Raw genomic sequence first — 9,661 nt, forward strand, 5'->3', positions numbered from 1 at the left:
CCCCTTGAATATACTTTTTTTTTTTTAACCAAGTGGTGACAAAAACAAAAAGAGCAAACATGTAAAAACCCAGGGTGCTAGAAATACAAACTCAACTCAGACTCAAACTCATCTAGACCCTGGTCATAATCCCCAGTGAGGTTGCCTAGGTCAGGGAACAGGACAGGAGTGAATCGGAGGCCAAGAGAAAGGGCGGGAAGGGGATCTCCTAGGTCTTCCGGTGTTCGCCCCTACAGTGGTATCTCCATCTTCCCAATGGCTTTGAAGACCTGACAGGCCCTGTCCTCTTGGCCCGAACCTCACCCTAACCAGAGCATGAAGGCCGATGGCAATCGGTCCTCCCTTCCCTTGCTTAGTCCTCACTTGCTCTGGCTTCTAGCCTTATTCTTTCCCTCCACATTCTTCTCCGTGATTAGTAGCAGTACGTACTGTAGAGAGCCACAGTGAGGCTGGGGGCCAGAAGAAGTGGGGTGGAGACGGGATGAAGACGAGGGAAGAGCTGCCCGAGGACCCCTCTCTTCATGGGATCGCAAACTGTACATCCAGCTCTTCTTTCGCGTCCACGCGGATCTGAGAAAGTATACGCAGCTATCCCGGAGACCTGCAGCAAGTCAGAGAAGGGGATAGGCTTGTTGGCCAGCACTTAGTGGGGCTGGCTGGTGAGAGATGGCAGTGGTTGTAGCTTCTTCCAATGGGTCAAACTGCTGCTAAGCACAGCCAAGCGGGTACTGTACTGCCTTGCCCGGTACTGATGCTGCTCCATGCCCTGGGAATCTGTGGCAGACACATCAATGATGTTGCTTGGCAAGGATGGAGGTAAGTGGGGCCTGCTCATCTGTGAGAGCTGAAGGTAGGCTACGGTAGTTGGGCTCGGCTCCATTGAGGGCTTTGGTAGGGGTGTTACTGGGGTCCAACAACAATTTCCTCTCTTCCCGATCCTAGTCCAAGTCCTCATTTTCGCCGCTATAGCAGCACTCCATGGCGGGGTCGGGCCGGGTGCTCAGGCGGTGCTGAGGAGGGACAGAGTCCATCGGGAGCCTTTTCGGTAACATGACCCGCGGCCGTTCCAGACTACTCTTGAGGACAACACCCAAAATTTGAAAGAAAAAAAAATGTAATGCAGATTGAAGACTCATTAGTGGTGACTTAGGCACGGATTTAGCCAATACTGTGGTGACAGGAGTCTAGGAAGGATTAAACATCAGGGCTGTCCCAAATGTCAGTTTAGCCAAGTTGGGAGCAGAGCATCTTGGGAGTCCCCACCCCATCATTCTACCAGGGATGATCCGAAAGTTTGTATCCGCATGTTTCCATCCTAACCTCCATGTGATGGCATATGAACCTCCGCAGAGGTGACTGGGTCCTGATGATGGAACCCTCGCGGAGGGAGTAAAAGACTCATGGGAGCGTGGATGCTCTTTCTACTTTTGAGGGGTACAGAAAGAGACAGTCCTCCATAAGCCCTTACCAAAAAATAATACTGTGTGTGTGTGTGAACTATCAGTCTGAACTACATCAACAAAGTAGACTGGGTGATTTATAAAACATTGAAGGTCAAGGCATCGGCAGATTCAGCCTCTTGTAAGAGCCTCTTCCCAGGCTTTTATTCTTCCTTTTAGCTAAATAAAACTCCTTTGAACATATATATCACATTCCTTTTATCATTCATCAGTTGATTGACAGAGGCTGGTTCTTCACCTTGGCTAGTGTGAAAATGTTCCAATTAGGATCGATGTGTAAGTATTCCTGTGGTGGTGTGACTTCTTTTTTTTTTTTTTTTTTTTTTTTTTTTGAGGTGGCACATGCTTTTAATCTCAGACCTTGGGAGGCAGAGGCAGGGGATTTCTGAGTTCACACTCAGCCTGGTCTACAGAGCATGTTCTAGGACAGCCAGGGCTACACAGAAAAACCACTGGTGAGCTCATTTGTCCTTAGTCTCTATCCTAAAGGGCTGTGGGCGGTAGGTGAGTATGGATTATCTGGATGTTCTGCCAGGAGACTGCCAAGCCTCATGTCTCACACTTTGCCATGTGATTGATCCAGAGGAGCTGGCAGCTGCAGAATCAAGATCTAGCCCTTCTAGCCACAGGCAAGTTGCCAAACAGCACACTGTGATGGTTTGAATAGGTATGGCCCCCATAGACTCATGTGTTTGAATGCTTGACCCACTTAGGAAGTGTGGCCCTGTTAGAGGAGGTGCGGCCTTGTTGGAGGGAGTGTGTCATTGTAGGGACAGTCCTGGAGGTCTCTTATGCTCAAGCTATGCCCAGTGTGGTACACAGTCTCCCGCTGCTTTCAGATCAAGATGTAGAACTCTCTGCTCCTCCAGCACAAGTCTGCCTGGATGCTGCCATGCTTCCCGCCATGATGATAATGGACTGAACCTCAAAACTGTAAGCCAGCCCCAATTCAATGTTTGCCTTTGTAAGAGTTGCCTTGGTCATATTGTCTCTTCACAGCAATAAAACCCTATCTAAGATACACATTATAAGGTCCAGTTTGCACCACACATCTTCCCAAAAGTACGTAGCAGGAGAGGCCATGGAGGAGGGGATTACAATTGGATGTGACCCATAGGTCACGGTGTGGTAGTGAAGGGTGTAGAACACGGCAGTGAGCATGCGGGGCCCGGGGCCTCGAACAGCTACAAGGATAGCGCCTGGCTCCTCCCAGCCATTTGGATTAGCTTGCAGAGCCCCTGGCACTTGGCTGCTCTGGCCTGTCTTACCAATGTCCAGGGACATGCCCTGCTTAGGGTCTGCCTCCAGCTTGTTGTAATGGATGGTCACCTCCCCCTTCACTTCCTGAATCATCTTTGCCACCTCTACCTTGGTTTTTCCTTTGATTGATCTGCCATTGACCCCAGTGATCTCGTCACCAGCTGCCACAGTGCCGTCCAAGGCTGCAGGCTTGTTATCAAATACCTGGACGATATAGAGACAAGGACAGTATTGGGCCCCTCCTCCGATGCTGATCCCACCCAATCAGGTTCTGGGCATCCTTCTGTATGGTGACCTTCCCAGGCACAGTGGGGATTCCTAATTTATCCTCCTCGATGTCATAGTCTAAGTCTGCAAACATGGTTCTGAGAGTTGGGGCTGACTGGCTAACTGCCCAGCTCGGGAGGGGAATAGGAAACTGGGTTTGGTACAGGGGAGGACCCCAGGCCAGGGCGACGGGCTCGGATTCTGGAGCCCGCCCCACGGTCTCCAGAGCCTTGGGAGCCGCTTCAGTCACTCACCGAGAGAGTCGGTCCCACTGCCAGGCCCCGGCCAGGCTGGCACCTGAACCCACCTGCCGTTCCACCTGGCGGCGACCGAGACTGTCGCCGGTGGTGTAACTTCTTAACCTCCTTCAGATAGACCCCAGAACAGTTGGATCATACGGTTGTCCTATTTTTAGGTTCTTGTATGAGTTTGTGCATTGTGAATGTGGGGACCGGAGGCCAGTGTCTGGTGACTTCTTCGATCCACCTTATATTTTGAGAAAGTGTTTTTCACTGAACCCGGAGTTCACAAATTTCAATAGCCTGCTTGGCTATTGACACCCCCCCCCTCGGGGAGATCCCTCTGTCTCTGCTCCCTGGTCACGATTATAGATGTGCAGCTGTTAAGCCTGGCTTTTTTGCATGGTGCTGGGATCTAAGTCTGTCCTTTTGCTTGCATGACAAGCAGTTTTTACTTTATTGTTTAAGTCACCTCTCCAGCTACCTACTTTTAATTTTCTGAAGAACTTTCAGGGTGATTTAATAAAGGCTACATCTGTTCACATTCCTAGTGATACTGTTTAAAAGGCTCCTCTTTCCTCAAATTCTTGCCAGCATTTTTTGTTCTCTTAATTAGCTTTTGAGAGTTTTGTACATGTTCTGATCTTTGTCACCACCCCTCAACTCTTCCAGGACCCACCCTACTTTTCTCACCTACCCAACTCTTGTATACTTTTAAAAAACCTTTTAAGACCAATTTGTGCTGCCCAGATATTCTTGGATGTGTGGTATTCCAGTGGTGCACGAAATAGCAATTGTGAGCTTCTGGGAGAGGGAGAAATGGTTTTCTCTAAGAGCGTATCCCCTGATACACCATATTCTGTGGCTTTCCTCTATGCAGGGCTCTGCACTCTGGAGTCTCCCTGAAGATTTTGATGTCAGGGAATCACGTTACTGATTCTATAAATTATTCCTACTTGGAAGCCTTTCCAGGAAGTCCCTGCTTATGCCTATATTTTTAAGTGTCCCCTGGCAATTTCAGGTCTTATCCTAAGGACTAATCTTAATTTGATACAAGGTGCAAGATAGGGATCACAGTGCATTTTTACCTGTATAGATATTGCTGGCTACCCCAGCAATAATTGCTGAGGTTGTCATTTCTCTAATGCTTATATCTGTGTGAGTTTATTTCTAGGCAGTTTATTCTTTTGGCCGAAGTCTTTCTGTACCAGTACATTTAGTTTGCTGTGAAATCAGACATTAAGATATCTTTAGCATTGCTCTTTCTATCTAGGATTGCTTTAGGCAAAAACTATTATCCTGTTTTATACATGATAAAACTGGGTAGGTTTTGTTTGATTTGGTTGGGGGGGTTATTCTGCACATGGGTGTTTTGCCTGCATGTATGTCTGTGTACCATGTGTACGCCTGGTGCCCGTGGAGGCCAGAGAGGGTATTGGATCCCTGTAGCTGAAGTTACAGATAGTTGTGAGCCACTGTGTGGATCCTGGAAATCAAATATAGCTCCCCTGGAAAAACTTCCAGTGCTATAACTACTGGGGCCGTCTCTCCAGCCCCAACACCTTTTTTTGTTTGTTTGTTTGTTTGTTCTGAGACAGGGCCTCCATAAATAAATAGTCCAGGCTCACCTTGAACTGAAAAATCTGCTTTGTCCTCTCATGTAGGGATTATAGGTGCACACCATTATGCTGTCAAAGCATGTATTAATTTCATATTCATAAAAGTTAAGTTTCTTTCTCTACCAGACATCAGTTTCTAAAACTGGGGAGTTTGCCTATAAGAGAATTTGCCCACGGCTCTTCTGGGAGCCCCTACATTTTGGAGTCTTTGGGAATATGGTGATGGGCAGGAGAGTGAGGTTAGCAGGGTACAACATTCAGGCACATGCAGGCAACATTTCTAATGCAACTGTTACCATAGGCATCCAGGCTGCTGGGCAACTGTGTAACCTCTCCTTTCTGGTCCGCAGTTGTAGACAGTAAGACTGTTTCAAGCCTGTGATTAGATTTGATTGACTAGGTTTACTTGAGGTCACCTTCCTTAAATCCTGTTTGGCTTTGAGGGTAGAACAATGCTCACACTCCATCTAGAAATAAACAGGAAGGTGGTCCCACTTTTTTTTCTTTCATTACTGCAATTTTATTGACTGAGGATAACTGTATAGATATTCCAACTTGGTTTTGTTTTTTTTCCCCACAATTCTTAAGTGTGGGTTTCCATCCATGATAGGGCCTAGTGGTGGTAAGAAAAAGAACACTGTGAAGTCTTCTTTTTTTCTTTTCTTTCTTTTCTTTTCTTTTCTTTCTTTCTTTTTTTTTTTTTTTTCTTTTTTTCTTTTTTTGGTTTTTCAAGACAGGGTTTCTCTGTATAGCCCTGGCTGTCCTGGAACTCACTTTGTAGACCAGGCGGGCCTCAAACTCAGAAATCCGCTTGCCTCTGCCTCCTGAGTGCTGGGATTAAAGGCGTGTGCCACCACACCCAGCATGAAGTCTTGACTAATTCCCTCAGATCTCTAAGGTGTCCTTCCCTCTGCCCTTCAGAAGCCAGATTAAGTCAAGAAACCAGAACCCATGGTTTAATATATATATATATATATATACATATATATATATGTATATATATATATATATGTAAAATAAAAAGTAACCCTAGCACTAGGGAATGGAGTAGAAGGATCTCTGCAAATCTGAGGCCAGCCTTGAGATAAAAGTTGCAGGGAAGGGGACAGGCATGAAGGAAAAGGACAATGGAGATGGGGGAGTGGCTTGCTTAAAGTACAACACATACAGGAAAATGTCCTTATGTAACCCTGTGGATCACAAGAGTAATAATAATAAATTTTCAGGAGATACAGCTCTGGCTTTGTTGTTTCGTTTGCTTTGTGCATTTAAGTTCTTGCTATGTAGCCCAGGATGACTGACCTCCCAGTCCTCCGTAGGTCTCCTAGGTGCTGGAATTACAGCATGTGTCAACATATGGCTTGCTATGGTTATTTCTGAGGAGACTGGGAGACAGAGGGACAGAACCATAAATGTCCTGGAGTGCAGCACCATGACACAAACACTCTCTGCTCAAATTGTGCAGATGCCCGAGAGTGTGAATCCACTTTGTGTTCTAGGCACATGCCTAGATAGCCTGTTTTCTTGTTGACTACTTTTTGTTATTAAATTTGACAGTTTCATGTAAGTATGTAATGCGTTCCAGTTATTCTTACCCTCCACTCTGTCAGTGTCCTCCACCCTAATCCCTTCTCCACGTTGTCTTTTTTGTTTTGTGAGCCACTGAGTTTGACTAGGGCCATCTGTGTGAGTGTGGGTTTGGAGCTATCCACTGGAGCCTGGTGGGCTTGATAGGAGCACAAAATGGTAGACATTGAATCCCCCCCTCTCTCAATCTGTAGCCAATAGTTCAGCAGGAAGAAGGGCCCAATGAGTAACTCTCCTATCCACGGCTGATGGTTGACAGTGTCTTGCTCAGATCCAGCACCTGGAAGTACTGAGTTCCTACTGGATGGCATCTCACAGCCCCTCTCCAGCTCTTCTGGCTCTTGCATTCTTTCTGCCTCCTCTTCTGTAGAGGGCCTGGGATAAATGCCTTTAGGGCTAGCTCATTGTTGCTTCAGTCATCTTTCCCACCCGATAACTTTTCAGCATCCTCTGCAAGCCCTGCTGGTCCTCCAGGTACCTATAATTTGCATAAAGCCAGTCCACTCCACCGGACACTGTCCCATCTTGCAAGGCCTTCTGTTACAGCCCTCAAGTCAAGTCTTCCCCGTCTCACAGGCTGCCTCTGAATCCCTTTCAGCTTCTCTGGCTGCTCCCTGGAGAAGTCATTTGATTGCTCAATCTAACTGCTCAAGCGGTTGGCTAGGAATGACCCCCTTGCCAACACCTCCACACAAAACCCATGCTCTCGGCAGGCAGACCTGCCCCGAAACAGAATCATAGCAGAGGAGCAGCTAGGAGGGTAAGAATGACATGTTTGACCTAGGGAGCATCTTACTGAATGGCACAGAACTACTTGAGTAGAAATCCCTACTCACTTAGCTGCAAGCACCAGGAATACCGTTACAAAAGCCTGATAACCAAATAGTCAAGGCCTGTGTGTGGCTGCTCCTTTGCCCATGAGGACTTCAGGGTGTGGAGGGAACTCAGCTGCAGGAGTTGGTGTTACAACTGTGTTTCAAAGATCTAAATGGAAGAGACAAGGTAAAGGCAACACAAAGATAACAAGAGCTTGCCTGCTTTGCTGCTGGTTACAGAGCATGGGCCAGCTTAGCAGTGGGGCTGAGGACCAGTCCTCATGGTCACCAATCATCCATGTCACCACCCCAAACCTTTACATGTTAAATTCTGCCATTGTGGCCAGTTTTGGTTTAGAATGTCCATATTTATTACTTTTTAAAACTGACACATAAAATTGTACATATTTTATGTACGTGTTTAAAAAATATATGCGGAGGTGGGAATGGTTGAACCTAGTTAAAGTATGATTACCTCAAAAACTTTAAATATTTAAAGATTTAAAATAATATATTGGCAGCACTCGGGAGGCAGAGGCAGGCAGATTTCTGAGTTCGAGGCCAGCCTAGTCTACAGAGTGAGTTCCAGGACAGCCAGAGCTACACAGAGAAACCCTGTCTCAAAAAACCAAAAAAAAAAAAATATATATATATATATATATTGGAATAGGTTAGAAGCATCAGGTTTAGTTTCCTGGTAGTGTTACTTAGTAACTGACCATCAGAACATTAAACTTCTTCTTCATAGCTGGCTTTTTGAACAGGAACCTAGGAACTCAAAAACTCAGCTACTCTTTTAATCCTGGCCAAGATGGCAGCCTTGCTTGCTGTCCTGGGGGTCATAAGGTAAAGAAAGGGGCAGCCAAGCAATAGATGAACCAAGTGGTGAGACTGGTATGTCTGGGGACAAGGATAGGAACAGTGGTAACTATGGAAGGCCTTGTTCATAGCTACCAGGATCTCCACCCCAAGAACAACATTCCGGTCAATAAGAATGATATCCAAGAGGTAAGTACCACCGAGCCCTCTGCATGTTACAGGAATGTGGCAACATTGTGTGCAAAAGTTTCACTTCAACAATACCGGGGCACTAGTGTGCACAGAATGAAGCACACTAACAGAGCAGGCCTGTGACCGCATCAGCACCCTCTCAGCTTTTCTGTCAGACATGTCTAACATACCACTCTTCTCTTTGATGGCTGTGCACAAGCAAACCAATGTGAGAGGGGAAAACCACATCAGGAATTGTGATATATGGAGAATGTCCAGGTGGGAGTGGGAGCCAGTGATCCCATACAGGACTCCCCCAAGCAGTACAGCCCTGCGGAGGGCATTTCTCAAGCGATGGTCCAGCCTGGACAGGCATCCCTCATTCAGGTAGCTGAGGTCATTTGTGTCTTTCATTTCAGGGCAGTCACAATCTCCCACTTCTCTTTAGCTTCTTCTCTCACATTCTGCAGGCCCCAGGGAAGGTGGTGATAGTGGACAATCATCACGAAGGAGCTGAGGTCTCTCTGGCACTTGGCTGCCATGCAGGATTGTCGTTGTTGGGATCACTCTTCTGGTGCTGAGATGCCAGATCCCAACTTGGCACCACTCAACTTGAGGGTGGACTTAACGCTTCAGGACCTGCTTGGTCAGGTGACTGTCAGAGTTATGCTCAGATGCCTCTGTGCCTCTCATGTGCATCTCATGGCGAGATGTCCAGCCTGTGGCTGTGCACAGATCCCATGATTGAGGATTTAAGTGTAGAGCTGGTGACGGCTGGAGCCCTGGAGCTCAGTGTTATATCTTTATTCTCACTTCTCCCTCCACTGCTGGCTTAAGCCAGGCTCTTCTATATTTTATATACTTATGAACCCTACTATAAAGCCTTAAAATAGGTTTGAAGTTTTTCATTGGGATACTTACATTTTAGTTAAACATCTAAGAAGTGCTGGGGCAATGGCTCGGTGGTTAAGAGTATTTACTACAATTTCAGGGCACCCAAATTTGGTTTCCAGCACCCACATGGTGGCTCACAACTACCTGCAATTCCAGTTCCAAGGGACTTGGAGCATCCTCTTCTGACCTCCACAGGCATCAGGCACACACATGGTTCTGCTCTGCATACATGCAGGCAAAACATTGACACACATGAAATAAAATAATACATCCTTTAAAAATGTGTAAGAAACAAGGTCTCTTCCCACAGTAAAATCAACTTTCACGGTAACAGGACATTTGCTGCTGTGGAGTGATTGCTTGTATTTCAGTCTAGACGGGTCAGTGTCACATTAAGTGCCATGGTTTGAACTCAGCAAATGGGGTTTAGATTTAGCTCCATTTAAAACAAGCATTTATTGAACATCTATCATACAATAGGAACTACACTGGCTTTAGTTATGCTCATGTGCAGAAAGGCCCAATATTTA

The 9,661-nt window shown here is 46.4% G+C and overlaps 1 pseudogene; it reads right to left on the minus strand.

The window, feature by feature from the left end:
- Nucleotides 1-519: 519 nt before the first annotated feature.
- Nucleotides 520-980, minus strand: LOC110309957 (annotated as a pseudogene).
- Between the last annotated feature and the right edge of the window lie 8,681 nt (nucleotides 981-9,661).

This window comes from Mus caroli, chromosome 14 (assembly GCF_900094665.2).
Source record: "Mus caroli chromosome 14, CAROLI_EIJ_v1.1, whole genome shotgun sequence".
NCBI lineage: Eukaryota > Metazoa > Chordata > Mammalia > Rodentia > Muridae > Mus > Mus caroli.